The sequence below is a fragment of the Stigmatopora nigra genome, chromosome 22 (genome assembly GCF_051989575.1).
Source record: "Stigmatopora nigra isolate UIUO_SnigA chromosome 22, RoL_Snig_1.1, whole genome shotgun sequence".
NCBI classification, from domain to species: domain Eukaryota; kingdom Metazoa; phylum Chordata; class Actinopteri; order Syngnathiformes; family Syngnathidae; genus Stigmatopora; species Stigmatopora nigra.
In genome coordinates this window covers 7,540,841-7,558,410 of record NC_135529.1, presented here as the reverse complement: position 1 = coordinate 7,558,410, position 17,570 = coordinate 7,540,841, and the positions used below count along the sequence as shown (strand labels likewise).

Here is a 17,570-nt window from a genome sequence, read left to right as displayed (position 1 = left end):
GGCAACAGGACCTAAAATACATTCATGTATGTATGCACTTACTGTTTCCAGGCAACATGTTACGATGAGATAGCGACTCTAAACAGTACAATTTTTCAAGCAAAATGCATGTTTAAATAAGATGGAAGTAGAATTTTACAAGGTAACATAAAAAGATCTGTCTGTTTTTGATTAGCCATTTCCATACAAAATGGACAGAACTATTTTGCTTACTTTACAGAATGAAAGTATTATTATATTGGCACTATATTGTTAGTGTGGGAAAATAAAAACAGGTGGGTGACATGAGGAGTGGATTGGTTGAGAGAAAAGGCATTCAGAACGAGTGAAATTAATGGAAATCATAAGAACTAGCTGCAGGCAAATATAAGATAATTATCAAAACCTCAAAAGAACCCAAACCTGACAAATCTCTGCACATGCATGTTTTTCTTCTAAAGTTTGACTTATGTTAAGTGATGACTTTGGTTCGAACTAGACAACCCATGTGTTTTCTGAACAACAAAAAAGCATCACACTTAGCTCAGCATAGCCCAGGTGGTGTAGACATCTGAGAAATAGTTGTGGGACATACCCATCTATCACAATCTGTCCCCTTTTCCATGGAAAATCCATCACTGGTGATTTTGCCGGAAGTCTGTTCCAATCCCTGGCTGAGGTAAAATGAGCTAAGTTAGGACACCAGATATGTTTAATGCTGTTTGTAAAAGTTACACAATAATTCCTGAAAAATTAAAATAAATTCAGAAAGCTATGTTAATCTGCTAAATACCCTCGAGCTCCGTTTTAAAAACGTCCCAAAAATATACCAAAATAAGATGTGAAATAATGAGTCGGTCTTGCTAAGAAGTACAAAAAACAAATGTCTTGATATTGTTGAAAAGAGAAAAAAATGACATTCTTTCATCGCTATAATTTGCATTTGTCATTCAGGATTAGGCTCTGCATCTATAGGATGGATTTTACAGTACTTAGACTTTTAAAATATACAATAGAGCAAGCAATCAGGCTCAAGTCGTTGTAATAGGCTGAATTTTAAACTAACGCATGACAAATAAGCATATCAAACGCTTTCCTAATCTTTGTGACTGAAAAACAGTGTGTTTTGACAGATGATGCTTAGAGTTAATAAATTACATGCCAGCATTACAATATGGTTCATTCCAAAATGGACGTGCCTGGCAGTGAGAAAAGTTGGTCTTCATGTATAATCGGTTAATTGCTTTGTGCTTCATGCTGCTTCAATCTAAAAAAAAAAAAGTCATTACAACACTGTTTGATTCTCATATTTACGGTTGTAACTGAACAAGTTAACCATAGGAGGCACCAAGTAAGGCATAAAACAATTTCATTCTGTACAAATCCGACTGGGTAAAGAGATAAGTGTGGTTCTAGCCTTAGCAGCAAATTTATCAAAAGCACATTTAATTTTCACGAGAGAAGGAGTTATGAACTTTTTTGACTGAGAGCCCAAAACCTTTAAATTTAAAAAAATATTTCACTATATAGACATGCATATGCAGCCTGGTTTAGCACAAACCCCTCACTGTTCTGGGGTGGAGGGTTTGATCCCAGGTTGTTCTCCTCTGGCGAGTGTGGGTTTTCTCTGGGTAAGTAGTTTGGAAAATAAGTGTGAATATATATATATAGTTCTGCTTGCCAAAGTAATATCACTCAAGACGTCCTAGGTCTCAGAAAGCCAGTTGTGAAAAAAAAGTGTGAATAATAATAACGTGAGCTGTATGACTGATGTGGCCTCTGCCACTTGCTATAGATTGCTTTGCTAAGTGTTACATTTGCAGCTGCATAGACAAGATGGGGGACTCAGACACCCATTTATTATAAAAGGAAGTGCACTTCAAAGATGGCATGGTCTCTATAAATGTTGACTCAGCCTGTCAATTCGACCTTTTTGGCATTTGGCTGATGCACAGGTGGCATAGGAGCTTGCGTAAAATGAACAATCTAAAGGTGTTTCAGGCAGGTCACATTCCTTGGCTTGGCTCTTTTCTCTCAGAATGTCAACGACTTATAATCATTTGCATGTGTCAAATAATTGAAGACATGTCAATCATATACATCAGTCTTTTTCAATGCGAGTGTATGTATAAAGTGTCTCATAAAGATGTAAGCATGATGATTAGAACATCAGAATTTCCATCCCCTCTATCATGTGGGTGTGTATGTGTGAGTTCTGGGCATGAAAACATGAATTTGATGACATACAATTCATTAGTAAATGTTAGGATTCAAAATAAAATATGGAATCTAACTTCGCCCATCTGAATAGTGGCAGTCTTCTTGTTGAATACTCATTCCATATTCTCTCTAATTGAGAGTTCGGGGAATCATTTCAACAGCCTGTAGTTTAGTTATTAAACTGCTCAAAAATAAATTCCAAAAGATAAAGTGAGGGCATGGTTTGCATTAAGAATTCCAGATTAGTAGTCAATAAACAGTCATAGATTTTGAAATGCATGGCATGCCGTCAGTATCTTGGATAAATTGCTACAAGGACTTATAAATCATACTGGCCTTCCTGAATTGCTAAATTATGCATGTTAGGGATATAAGTTTGAATGGCACTCTGGCAATGTGTGCCCCACTATTGACCAGAAACCAGTACAATGTGTTCCCTGAAGGGTGCCACTGTCAGAACGGATGTAATCAAAGTCTAGATAGGGAAATTACTGTGTCTAAATGCACAAACTATATGTATACCACGGGGTGTCTAAACTTATCTCAAGTCCCCCTATGAAACCCAAAAACTTTAACTTTGCCAACATAAATACTAAATATAACAAGGAGTAACGTACTCACATTACCAGGTGAAGCTGGGACAATCAAACTTTACTTTGCACTAAACCATGTGTTCTCTAAGGAAAGAAAGGACTCTACTGCCTCAGCAGTTATACTCATAGGCAGCCAAGAGAGTTAGTCAGGAATCAAGCCAGCAAGTCAGCCAAAAGTGCCAAAAGAAAAGGGTTTAAATAAGGGAAGGAAGTGAATCTTGATTGGAGGAGGGATGATTGGGAAGTTGTCTCAGCTGTGTTGGCCTGGGCAGGGCTTTGCCACAGGGGTGGAGCCACAGCTCCATGTACCTGCCTGAAGACAGTTGGGTTAAGCTCAAGCAACCCCTGCAACCCTTTTGAAAATGGACGGTGTGAAAGATGAGTCAGTGCACTTCACTGAAAATGCATCAGGGACAGATTTCTGGCAACATTTCTTGGTAAATGCTAAGAAATGTTTCTTAGTTTCAATGAAAATTGTCAAGGTTTCAATTATCCAACATAAAAAATGGGTCTTTGCCTATTGGGTGGAAAGAATGTCATCCTGCATTTATGAGGCCTTGAAAGCATTATAAAAGATGTTCAGCACACTACACAGTTGATATGAAATATCTGCAAATGCCTGTTCAAATGCTAGATTTTTGCATTCTATAATAACTTAATATCAAACTAAATCATTTAAACAACTGGACCTAATATTGTCTAATACCCTGTTAACAGGGGATGTTATTATGTGGTGTTTAAAAGTGCCTTTAATTAACCCCAAATACAGTCAGTTCAAATGTTCTAGTGGCAATTTGGAGGCATTTTATAATTCCCACAAGCCAATGTTGGTCATGGCTTCTTTTTTTCTAATAACACAAAAACCTGGCATTTAATTATTAGTGAGAAGGCCAGTACACAACACAAATACATTGCAATATTCTAAACACGAGTCATGTGGAAGCATCTCTAGAGCTTTTCTTTCAGTTTAAGTTGCTGAATAGAACGTGGCTGAATGGCCGTAGAGTGCTCGAAAGAATAATGACAGTCTTGTTTACAAGTTTCGTGTTGTTAGTCTTGAGGTAAACCCGGTCACTTTATGTAGTGTTTTGGTCGTTAATCTTGGTGCATTGTGGAGACAGTAACTTCCCCTTCCATTTTATTTATTATAGCATGTCAGAGGGGTCTCATGTCGCTTTTCCATCTACTGTTGTAAGAATTCACATCGTTGCCTTGGGCTTGGTGTGAAAGTGCCATGTATCTTCAATTGTGTGACTGTAATGTATTTTTCATTATGTGAAATACTAAATATGAATGTATTCAACATGTTGAAGATTGTGATTTGTAAGTTACGAATGAAGAATGACTGCTACTATTCATTAATGGGAAAAGAGATTTATCAGGGTAGTTAGCATCTCTCCAGGTAAAACCTTGTTGTGCAAGTTTGAAAGGCAATGCATTTATTCTCCTACTAACTACAGTTCAAAAGTGAAAAAACAAAAAGTGAACTTTCATCCTTTTCTGGTTAGTTTGACTTATTTAAAGTCAAATTGTCTTATTTTTAGCGTTGTGACTTTGATGATCAGCTGTGGTCAACCCAGAAAATTATATTATGAGTCCTGCATGGCATTAAAGATTTTGACTGCTCATAACAAACTTCATATTTTTCTCATTGGGAAGACAAAATGTCTACTGTCTAGTGCCTCATAACTGCCAGTAAAGGGTCCTGTCATTGTTTTTAACCATACATGACAACTACTGCTAATTGATGATAAAATTGGACTTGAGCTATGTCCGTGATGGTGCCCTGCTTCTGAATGTCTGGGTAGTCGAACATAAATTTCTTGAGGGTGGCAGACAAATGGAGACAATGTTCTTCTAAACAAGCAATTGCCTTAAACACTACATAAATTGGCAAACAACTTCTTGTAAATTTAACACGCACAACAGAGAAGAGTGTCGTAAAGTCGGCAAAATGTGAATGAATGATTAAAATACACCTAGTATATACTCTTTATATTTCGATACTATCATCATTTTTTCTGTATTTGACCCCACAAAATAAATAATATAAGTTAAACTAACCCATGTTCGCACTGAAGCAGCAATACGGTGGTGGATAACAATGTCGTGGAAATTGTGGAGAAGGTCAAAGTCAAAGTCATATTTTGCTAGACTCAATAGTCCTTAGCAGGCCAGTGGGGAAGAAAATAATCGAGCATCAACACAGTGATTACTGGACCAAGTGTGACTATGCCCTCAGTTGCTTGTTCAACGGACCTCGCTTGACTGAAATAAAATACTTCCATTCACTATTTGTCCCAAGTAGAATGCAAAGGTCCTTTCCAGTCTTGTTCCCAAATAATTGAAGACCCGTGCAGCATGACAAAACAAAAACTCAAACAACAAATTTGGTCTTTAAATCCTGAGAATACATGTTCGGGTAGCTGGAGCAAACACCAAAAGAAAATCAATATAAATCCCCTTCAACATAAACTGCAGTAAATCTTACACTTAATTAAAAGAGCTTCAATTTACTACTCTTATCTTAAGTAATCATGACAACCAACAGCGATGCTAAAACTCATTAGTGCTATTGATTTTGTATGGATTTTAATTAGCAATGTTGTAGAAATAACATAAAAAATGCCCCCGCTGATATAAGAAAGATGGAGCTATGATATTATCTTGGTCATGTATAATCTGCAATAAAAACCTGTCAACAAATTAAATTGATTTACTTATTTAATGCTCATTTTATATCATTTTTAAGATACTATAATGCTGCATTCTATGTTAGATTTACTCATTTAAAAAGTGGCCAATGAGACCCACATACAACAACAAAAAATGAAGTAAATAATTATGTATTCACACAGCCATGCACAGATTTTATGTTTAAGCATAATATATCATATGTTTATGTCTCATCATAATATTGATATAATATCAATATTAACATAGTTTGTTTCAGTAGAATATTAGCCAGATTAGAATGTGCAGATGCCTTTTTTAGTCCATATCCAGTAGTTATAAACTGTGAGACCTAATTTGAAATCCGGGATTCTGCTGCTGAAAGTGTAAACTGCTATAGTCAAAACAGCTTAATGATTCCCCAGAATGCTAGGATGGCACTATGAGCAGATATTAAAAAAAAAGGAGGAAAAATTGTTATTTTCCAGGCATTGTGGATGAGAGGAGCAGACATTTTAAGCGAAGGAAAACCATGGTGATGGCTGACAGATGGTCGCCCCACTCCCACACATATGAATCTAAAGTAAACACACAAAGGGACAAAGTAGTAGAAGGTGTGTACTAAACACAGGTGGAGGGCTTGACAGAGCCATATGGTCAGTATGAAAATATACTCTCTGAAATTCACCATGCACATGTGTAAATCCAGCTGTGCCAAGCAAAAACTGCAAAATTAATGAGCATAGTGCGTTCCTGAGTTTATGCATATAATTATGCAGGAACATTCCGGGCCAAATAATTCTACATAAATAAATGGAAGAAATGTAATTATAAAACATGTTTAACTGATTCTTCCAGTTGTTAGCATAACCAAGTTAGAATTGTCCGCCATACTTGGCTGGGATTGGATTATTGCACCTTCATGACCCTTGTGAGGATAAGCGGTACAGAAAATGAATGAATGATATTCAGAGTCAGCATTTGATGCATATTTTGTTGCTAGAGATGCACTGCTCAAATGGAAATCCATTCAAAGATACAGTGAATAATGAACTCAAGTACTAAGGAACAGTTGTGGAGACAGCTTGTTAGTGATCAAATCAAACTCCCAAAACAAGCGCATCCTTCCCATCAGTGCTCCCCCAAAGCTCTGCCCCTGTGAAATCATTGGCATGCATTACCAAGGCAACGGCACTGAGTCACATCCTGAGCAGATTGAACTACTCAGTCATATGTAGAACTTTGATGGGTTCTCATCTATGGCAGTAGAATACATATGATCAGAGTCATGGTATATACATATATACATATATATGTATATGTATGTATGTATACATGTATATATATATATATATATGTATGTATGTATACACACACACACACATATATATATATATATATATATATATATATATATATATATATATATATATATATATATATATATATATATATATATATATATATATATATATATATATATATATATATACATATACATATATATATATATATATATATATATATATATATATATATATATATATATATATATATATATATATATATATATATATATATATATATATATATATATATATATATATATATATATATATATATATATATATACATATACATATATATATATATATATATATATATATATATATATATATATATATATATATATATATATATATATATATACATATATATATATATATATACATATATATATCTTTTTTTTTTGTCCTCCACTGGGCTCCCTTGGACTTGGGCATAGATGCACCCCTAGGAATCTCACCCCTCACCTTCTTAAGATCTGCCCCTGGGGTTGTGTCAAGGAGCGTTATCACATGTGGTACTTTACAATGTTAGTTTCTGAGAGTTTGTTCTAACGGCCGCAGGTAAATACCCGCAGGGATCTTGTTTTCCTCAGGAACCTTCCGCGTTGGTCGATGCAGAATTGTCCACAGCAATGCCTACGAGGAAGTGGTCCTCTTCGGGTTTGTCTTTACAATGTTAATCCGAGGTTTGATTGATGTCTCTGAAGTAGTGATGCAGACATTTTGGAAACTGCTGTTCCTACCGCTGAGATCCACTCCATGTGGGGCTGTGCAGCTCTAATCTGATTGGCAATTGTTAATCTTGAGTTTGCAGACCATCAGAACACAGATTGCGATGTCAGATAGGATTAGAGATCGCGTCTGAATGATTGATACGCTTGTGCTCGTGTGGCTGATGGATGGCAATGTGACAGAGGGGAAGAATGATTCTTCATATTAAGCACTTCTTAATAAAAGGAGGATGAGAAAAGTGACATTGTCTGGACTGTATAAAGCTGTCTTTAAATGTTGAGGGAGGGGATTTAATCTCATAGTTTTGCATCATTATTTGAGACTGTTTTTCAATAAACAGGCATCTTGAACTCTGGTGATATAATAAAAAATGATTTTGTTTAGTCCTTGCCGAGTGAGGCAAAACACAACATTATACACGGTGCAAATACTGTTTGTGACATCCTTGCACAATATAGTTCAACATTGGAATATTAATCAATTTGCCTCAGGAGAAGAATTGTATATAGTTGTCTCTGTGCACTCAATCGGTTCATCTCAAATGTTGTAGAACCAAACAGTAGCTGGGGCATTCAACATTTGGAGGACATTTTAGGTCCAAGCCTTCAATGTTTATATAACCCAAAATACTAAAATCAAAATGTTTTGAATAAGAAATATGTATAAGAACCTACAAGGCCTGCACAGTCAACTAGTACAGCATCATAATAAAAAAGCAAGAGAATTATCAGACGAAATTAATTATAAACAGAATGTTTTTTGTTTTTTGCAGTGGACAAAATGTTTACCTCCAGAAAGCTGATGACAAACTAATGGTTAAATTTACCATTAAATGAGAAAACATATAGTTACAAATGATTTATATTATATGTCTTATTCCAACCCATTGTGAGTTCTAGGAAATTATCCTATTCATTCTCGAGAACTACAAGCTCAGAGGAACAAAATGATGGGCCATCTTGAGTGAGTAGTTAAGGTGATGGAAAAACTGGAATTCTGGTAAGTATTGTCCTAATGTCAACGCTAAAGATGAACAAATTACATGACTGTGCCCAAGATAATAGTAATGATCACTACACTGCCCTTCTTTTTTGTCATTCGTTGTGAATATATATGACAGGCAGCATATTTAAAATTAATCATCCATTTGGCCCTGTCCTTGACAAGCTCACAGGCTTGAACACTGGGTCTTACTGGAGTAGCTCGCCTCGATGTATTTTATATAACCCATTACAATACTAATATACTCATTTAAACCTGGGCATTAAATTCCTCTCATACAATCCTCAACTGCTTTTCTTTGCCATTGGAATGACGGAACACTCCAGAAAATAACAAAACATCATCGTAAAATGCTATTTGCTTTAGATGAAAGGTGTGTGGTAATAATGAAGAGAATAGCAACTAGTCATGACGTTCCTGTCTCCTGCCATCCTTGTCTCTAGTGGGTTTCTCCTCCTATCATTCTGCTAGAAAGCATGTTAAAGATGGCTGGCAGCTTCCTGCTGTAGATGTTCAGTTTGTGACACAGTCTGGTAATAGTCAGCTGAACAGAATGTAACAAGCGCAAGCTGTTCGAGCCCATCAAGTTTAGAAGCACATTAGTAGGAAGCATCCAGGAAAACAGCTGTTTCTGCAGTCTTTGGTGGAGCTGCCGGCTGCTGCCGCACGCTCCGAGGCTTTCCTCCATGTGGCCTCGGTGACAAGGCATGCAAATCTAAAGACGCTCCTGAATTTAAAGTAAAGAAAACATGGAATATCCTGCTTTTTGAACAGCTTGCCACATAGCACAATGTCATGTGTGTTTGATTCACGAGGCCAAAAGATGGTTTATTAGCACTCGTGTTTGGGTTACATTTTCGAAAGCAGCACAAGGCAAATGACTTAGAATATCAACAAGTTGAAGAAGCATTTTTGATTGAAACTTTTGATATGAGATTTGTTAATGACTGAAAGGTCTAAAGTGTCTGTAATTTAAATCAGTTGCAATATTTTCTTTTAAATATTCTTATTATTATTCATTTGTTTTGATTCCTCTCTTTTCTAACATGTATGCCAACTGATTATTACTAACTTTAGTTGAAGGTTATTGCTAACCCTAATATGACAAGGCCCATTCAAAAACTATATTTCATTTTCAAAAGTTGGCATTGGTCTATTTGGGCTCTTGTTCTGCTGCAGAATTGAAGTGCGATTCAATTTGAAGTCACGGACACTCTCACTCAACACCTCAGGATTTCAATGGAAAAAAAGCTGAATTCAAAGCCTTGACTTTTGGATTAGATCTTAAATTTCAATGACTAGATATCCATTTTTTTATTTCCTTTGACCATAACATATGTAGCTTTTGGAGATATTTTAGTACAAAAACTTGAAGGAAACACTTTCACTTAAAAATAATTAAATTGCATGTTGTTGTTTTTTCATCTTATATGCATTTGTATGCATTTATTTATTTTTAGGGTTTGCCACAGCCCCCCAAAAATGGAAAGAATGCTTTCTCTGCATGTCAAACTTTTAAAAGAAAGGTATTCCATGCTGTTTTTTTTTCCAAGCAAGACAGAACCAATAATTGGAAGTCTGCCTGTTTCTTTGTTATTTGATACTCCTACCTATTCAGGAGGGCCTCTGATCTCTGTGTGCTGGAGAAAAACCATGGCCGACCTCCCACTGTTGCTCTATGCTGTTATGATTATTCAGATGTTTGACGAATATTTAGCCTGACACTCAATAAAACTATCCAAGTGTAACAAAAGCAGACATTACTATGCTTTGGTACCAAGGCAAGCATCTTCTTTAGATTCTGACTTTGAACAAATTGTGTGGCTTTGCTTCATCATTTTTCCATTAGCAACCTCACTCTTTAAGCATTTAAGCTCCTCCAAACACACACACCAAGTGATTGAAATGAGCACACACACACTCTGCATACATACAAACGTTCAATTTTGATTTGCGGGTAAAAAAAAAAAAAATTAAAAGTAAAGATGACGAATAGATTGATGGCATTTTCCGCTAGATAAAACCAACAAAGATTTGCAATCAGGGTCTGCCTCTGTGCCATCAGAAGGTCAGCCATATTTCATAAGTCTAATTAAACAGAATAGATGTGCATGATGAAACCTGCTAAATTAGAAGTTATCGCAGTAAGCAGTAGCTCTATCTCTGTTCCTGTTGAAGTGTTGCTCCATTAATTGCAGTACGCTGCGATTAGTCACAAGGGCTAATAATTAGGAGGGAGTCATGGGTGTTTTATGCTTAGTAATTGCATGTAGCGCTAACCAACACTGTTTATTTGGGAAGGAGCAATCAATGGTATCATATGGGAGTCTGTTAAAAACCATGTTGCTTGGAATTGATTTGGATAACCAACAGGCTGCTTTTGACAAACATCAATCTTTCACCATTTCACCAATGAGTGCATGTGTTTGTTGTGTGTGTGTTTCACACCAATTATCATTGTTGAAATGAAATGGGTTCCAGAGTCAGCCACTCACCCAAATGTTTTTTTTTTGTCATCCGTTTTTCCATTGTTAATTTTTCCCCTTAAAAAAGGCAATGCAATAGAAATTGTGCCCACTTACAATAATTTCACAGTTTGAATGAATAGAGTGAATCTCAATTGTAGCTCTCTTGTGCACGGAAAGTGTGTATGCTTGAATGCTGTGACCAGTAGGAAAGGAATAATTTAGCATGCAATAACTGCAAGCCAAAAAGAAACGCAACAACAACAAAAACACTTTTGGATAAGAAATCATGGTACATATGTAACTGGATAAGGGCACATTTAAACAGACCTTGCATTTAAACATCTGTTGTACAATAAAAAAAAGATCATTTCACTATATTAGGATGCTGTGGGAAAAAGTCCAATCATGAAAAGCCTCCAAAGTTGCTTAGATAAAAAAAAGGGCCAAAAATGTCTTTGCTGAGTTGTGATAGACTTATTGCCAGTTATAGAAAATGCAGTTGGAGCTTAGGGTTGTGAGGGCAATTACTTTTTCATGCAAGGCCATGTAGCTTTCATTCTTGAATATATATTCCCAAATGGAAAAAAGAGAGAATAAAATCACTATTTTAAAACAAGACATCATGTTTACATGAGTTATCTTTGAGCAATAATAGCCTTTGTTTGAAGATCCTGTTTTATTATTAAGTTTTCTTATCCTGAACAAGCATACGTCGTTCATTTTACATCAATCTGAGCTCAAAATGTTGACCGTTACATTAAGGAGATATGAACTGAAAAAAAAATGTCTGACCCCCCCCTTTTTTTATAACCATGCCAATTAACTCACATGAAAACCTTAGTGGAATACAGCCTTCATATTTTATATGAATTCCACCATTGAATACTGCTAGAAATCATGTGGTTAATACTAGAATATTCAAGGACAACAAAATATATATTATTAATTGTGACTTCATATTTGCATTAGGAATTGGTTGCACACTATATTCTGAGTATGTTATGGACATTTTTATTGCTACACCACCATCACCTTTTTTGAGGTTGACTGCAAAGTATTGATTGAAGCTTCCATCATCATGAAGAGTCAAAAAGTGGCAGTGATGAAAAATAAAAAAAAATCCAGCCAAGTATTTTGCAGAGGAGGCAGAAAAGAGTGACATTGTTGCTGCTGGTTAGAAAGAAAAGTTGTCATGGTAGATAGAAAAAAATGGTCGGGAGATGTTCATGCTATTAACACCACTGCAGATGTTTTTGCAATATTGGAGTGAGCGTTTAATGAATTTGTAGACAGTTGTTGTCTTTTTATCATTTAGAAAACAAAAAAGTAAGTAATGATTAAATAGCACCTTTACGGTAAAAGCAATGTTTGTTGATTTTTTTTAAAAAATTGCACGCTGCCTTAAAAGTCCATTAATGATAAAATGGGTCAAAAAATATTTAATTTTCTACTTCTGCTGTGTGTTGTTTGTCCGTTACCTTGATAAAATGTTAAAGTTTGCTAAACCTACAGCTAAAAATATCTGTGCTTTGCAGGAAGACACTGGAATGCCAAAAACATACAGAAGCTTCATGAGTTTGAAATAATGACTTATTTGACGTAGGTTTAGCTTCAAAGATTCAAAGAAATCGGAAAGAATGAGAATTTCTTGGTTTTAAAAGCAGACCGCAGTTTTAATCTTCAAGGTCAACCCACCACATATTAATATGCACTACCCAAACCTCATGTTTTTATCCCAATTACTGGAGGAGTACATAACATTTCTGACATGTGGAAGCCACATTTTGAGTTACTGGATTGGAATGTTAGGTTTCATCATATTCAAATGCAATTCTAAAGGACTTGACATGTGGGGCCGTGTCTCATGTTCTCCAAGAAAAAGAAATAAGAAGAAGAAAAAAAGAAAAGGAAGAAAATACACCATCCGGCCCCTAAAGGCATTGCTACCCATCCATCCACTCAAAGAGCACCTTGAAGAATGTCAATTCTAAAACTATTTTGTTTTTTTTGGCGAATTCAGTAACATGGCATCCACAAATTGGATCAGACTCTATGAAGATTTTATTTCTCCAGGCATTGCCTGGAGCTCTGCGTTCGACCCGAGAAAATAAAATGTTAAAGTTTGCACATTGGGATGAGATTTTTGTCCCTGCTTTTAACACAGCGGGTTTCCTATCCCTCTGTAAGTCAACCAGTTGCTTCGGTGTCTTCTGTTTAGTAAAATATCCGCATCCCGCTTTTGCAAATCCAGGCTGATGTTGTTGCTTGCAACAACAACAACAAAATGAACATTTCTCCACCCAAAAAAAATGTTCCATACATGAATGTTCTCCAGTATAACCACTTTTACTAACTATTCATTTCTATTACTATCAATTGTTATGAGAAAACATAACTCTGCAAATTGAATAGAGCTGTTGAAACATAAAAAAAATACTGATTTTCATAACCTTTCAAATGCAGAAGTACATTATGTTACAATCAATGAAGGGAGCAGCATAATATTTATACTTTTATTTAAAACTAGTCAACCAATCTGATTGTGAGTCTTTAATGTCACACATTTGAGGGGCAGGCAGCCAGTGATTTTTACATCAGGCACACGGGGAGAGATTTCTCTTTATCAGGGAAGGCTTGTGTTATTTTTCATTGCTTGTGACATTTCAAAGCTATCTCCCTCCAAGTTCGAAGTTCACCTATCACACGACTCCCCTACTAGAGAGATTAGGTGGCAATCTGTTTAAAATGTCAACCTCTTTTCTTATAGTACCTGGACTTATGTGGAATTTCCAAAGTTTACAGATGTTGTCTAGATTGAGTCAGCCAGTGACATGAGAGGGTCATAGAAAGAAACCAATATGTTTTAAGGTTAGGCATGATTGTTTGTGTCAGCATCGGAAAGACACACCATGTACCATATTTCCTGCTTTTTTTACTTTTCCTGTGAGTGTGTATATTCTGCAAAAAACTTTTTTACGATCAAGCAAGATTGAATTTTCTATACATTTCCATCCCTCATGTTGTTTTTTTTCTTGTTCACATTTCTGCCTGTCCCGTCATTGTGATTGTTCATTGTTTTCACCTGTTGTCACATTCCCATGTGTCTCAGCCTATCCGCTGCTTTGAGTGTCACCCACCTGTTCCCTATGTCTCATTAACCCTTGTCCATGTAGTTAAGTTATTTGTCTGTTTCTTTTTTTAAATTCATTGCAAGCATAAGCACATGATGAATATCATAAAACTGTATCTTCAAGAATATACTAGGTCACCACCTGGGTCAACTTTAAATGACAACACAGGATTTGATTCAAATAAGCCCAACCAGTATTTCACATAACAAATTTCCATTCTGCCTATTTCAACTCCAAATAGAAATTGAATCTCAATCACTCCTTATTCAACATGACATGATGAGTTGAGAATTTAAAAATATATTTACCTGGTGCGCAATGGACATATCTTAAATACCTGATGTTATGGTGTAGCCATCTTTTTCTTTATTGTTGTTGCCATTCTGACCCAAGGTTTTGCCTTTCTCTTTTTTTGACAAAATAATGATGCCGTGAGTTTGCTCATCCATTTCTATTGCTCTCTCAGGAAAAATTGATGGTTTTACGCCTCCTGACTGCTCCTCAAATGTCCCTGGTTGCTCTTCAGATGAGCCAGAAACCCCAGAGGGACTTTACTATAATTTAACGCTCACAGTTGTGCATGTAAAATGAAGTTAAATACATAAGAAATTCATAAAAATATCAAACTGCTCATTTTTTCTCCTCAAAAATTCAAAATGTCTAATAGGTTACCTGTCCTTGGCTAAAACTGACCTCCAGATGCCTTGATCCTCTCGTGGCTTATCAGCCTTAAAATAATCCTTAAAAGGACATTCACGTTAGGTCTCATATGTACCTTAAATGTCACTACAAAGCCCTCAGTATTTACTTTGGTTTCACAGTATACCAACCCATGATATGAAGAAAATCCATTTATATTGTGGTAGCAGAGCCCCAAAAAGCCGAACCTCAAAAGATTTGCGATGTTTCTATTGAAGTCATACATAGATTTTTTGTGTAATAAAATAAGAATTAAAGTAATAATAAAAAACACCCTCGAAGCAAAATACTGTCATAAAATGCAGAAAAAAACTGTTTATTGCACATTTAAATGCTTTTGTCAGCTGATGCTGATAAGGTAAGAAAATAAGAAAATTCAGAAAATTGACTTTTTTTTTTACTTCTAGATGATAAAATATAAGGGCCTTGTTGTTATATATGTCTGATGGGGGGAAAGCAGCATAAGAACGCAGACGATGATTCAAACAAGCAAGTATGCCACATCTATCTGTTCTGAGTAATGTTTAAAGATAATAGAAAGAGGAAAACGTTTGTATTATATCAGAGACAATGTTTCCCATCTTCTGGCAGCATCCTATTAAATTTTACATCAGTGAATGTGTCATTGCTATTAACTTGCATGTCAGGACATAGGAAATTGCAAATATTAAACATTAGAAAATAACAAATTCCCCTGCTTGGTCAATTCTTTCTTGGCAGCTGCTGGTGAGAAAGAGGAAAGATTGATCTTCTATCAACAGCCTTTGGGGGAGAGGGGGGGTACATTATTATTCTTTTTCTCTTGCTATTTATCTAAATTCACGCACTTGTTGAAAGTCTGAGTATTGCTGAGAGATTAAAAGGAATAATAATGAAATAAATGCATACAAGTAGCAATTGTGAGATCAATTTGTTCTTGAGTAGAAGAACATGATATGAAATCAGGAGTGAATTCAGCCTAGAGGGAATTACCTGATCTCCTAAATTCATGCTGCGTGGGTCACATGTCAAGCAGCTGCAGTAGATACCCGTCCTACACGGACGGCAGTAGTAATCACTCGTAGAGCTCTTCAGGGCTGGGTTGCAGGCAAGTTATTTCAAAATTTAATGAATTCTAGTTCTATGCCAAATTTAAGTGTTATATCTTTATGTGTGTGTTCTCAGTTTTCCCCATCATTTCAGCTCCCAAGTGAACTGGGTGGGCAGGGTTAATGCCTTGTGCATCATATTACCTGAGGTTTTTCTACCTATATACGGTTGTATTTTTTTGTTATTCATTCATTTTTCAAACCACGTGTCCTTATAAGCGTCCGGGGTGCTGGAGCCTATCTCAGCTAATGACTGTACTCTAGTAGTATTTGAGCAGATAATCATTCACTTATGATTTTATGGCTGTAGTACGTTTTAAAAGAGCTGGGACAGTCTCAGATTACAGATGGGTTACATCACCTTTTAAATAGATTTTTAGAATGTTGGATAACTGAGGACGTGAATAAATGTTGTATTTGGCCTATCCAGGACCGCTGAGATTAATAAGATAAAACGCTTCATCTCTCTTTAAATTGGAATAAGAGAAGTGAGTTGTTATGACACTTAGCACATGTGATATTATTAAAACCACGGTTTGTGCTGCTAATGAACACTTCACTAATTAGAAGTAAACATTACTCCTTTCAGCACTGAAGGAGAAATTCATATATTAGTCAAAGTAGTCCCAAAACTAAATTTCTATTTATGTGTTAAAGTATTGTGTTGCACAAATAAAATTCACAAATGAATACATCCAAAGTCAATATTTGGGGTTTGCCACAGGGGACTGATTTGTTCCAGAATAAAAAACATCTACTTTAATTAGTGTTATGCATATATTTTGTATACTATATCTGCATCCTTTGACAGCAAAATCTTGTTGCAACGTGAGGCTTGGGAATGGATGGATGAATATGTTACATTTGTTTTTGTATTGGCAACCTTTATTCCACAAAGTGCTTTAATGTAAGATACTTCACAGAACACACATCACCACCCATTGAATTCAGCTGATAGCCCTCAATAAAAGCCACACCTGTGTACACTGTCCAACAACAAAAGATAATTTCCCAAATGCATTTTGGTACTTAGAAATTTTAGTCCGGGGAAAGTACACACAAAATAAAATGTTAGAAATGGTACCCTTCTGAGAAAAAAAAACAAGAAATAAAACCTATATTTATTCAAAAAACTTGAAAGTGAAAACATAGTAAACATGAAATGCATTCAAGTCTCCACAAATGGCTTGCGAACCAGCTATTAGACTGTTCTGTTGACTATCATGTCGAGTCCTGATCCTAATCTAAATATTGAACATCTACCTAGATCAGTTTACTCCGATGGGGCTGGTTTAAATTACCTCTAGACACTTTTGGTTTAAAGTTATCTCCACCATAATTTGGGGTTTTTCCTTTACCAATAACTGTGTGTGTATGTCGTTACTTAGAAAGTGTAAAATTACTTTAATGTTCAGTTGAATCATACTTCATTAACAGTTTAGGAAAATAGTATACAGAATAAATTCAGGTTTGTAAAGCAGTGTTTTGCTGTTGTTGATAAATGTTCATTTTATTGCCAACTTCTGTTTTTTTCCATTATTATACAGACAACTGTCCTTTTTAGAGCATTGCTACTGCATAGATGAAGTCTATCAAGCTCTGACAGTTAAATTTTTTATCATCTGCCCCTGGCTAT

At 35.6% G+C, this 17,570-nt stretch overlaps 1 long non-coding RNA gene across 1 annotated transcript; it reads right to left on the bottom strand.

Moving 5' to 3' along the window:
- Positions 1-273: 273 nt before the first annotated feature.
- Positions 274-2,954, bottom strand: LOC144215781 (uncharacterized). Its single transcript, XR_013330502.1, has 3 exons — positions 2,821-2,954; positions 1,179-1,246; positions 274-649 (listed from the first exon to the last, which is right to left on the bottom strand). It is a non-coding gene; the product is annotated as an uncharacterized LOC144215781 (long non-coding RNA).
- Between the last annotated feature and the right edge of the window lie 14,616 nt (positions 2,955-17,570).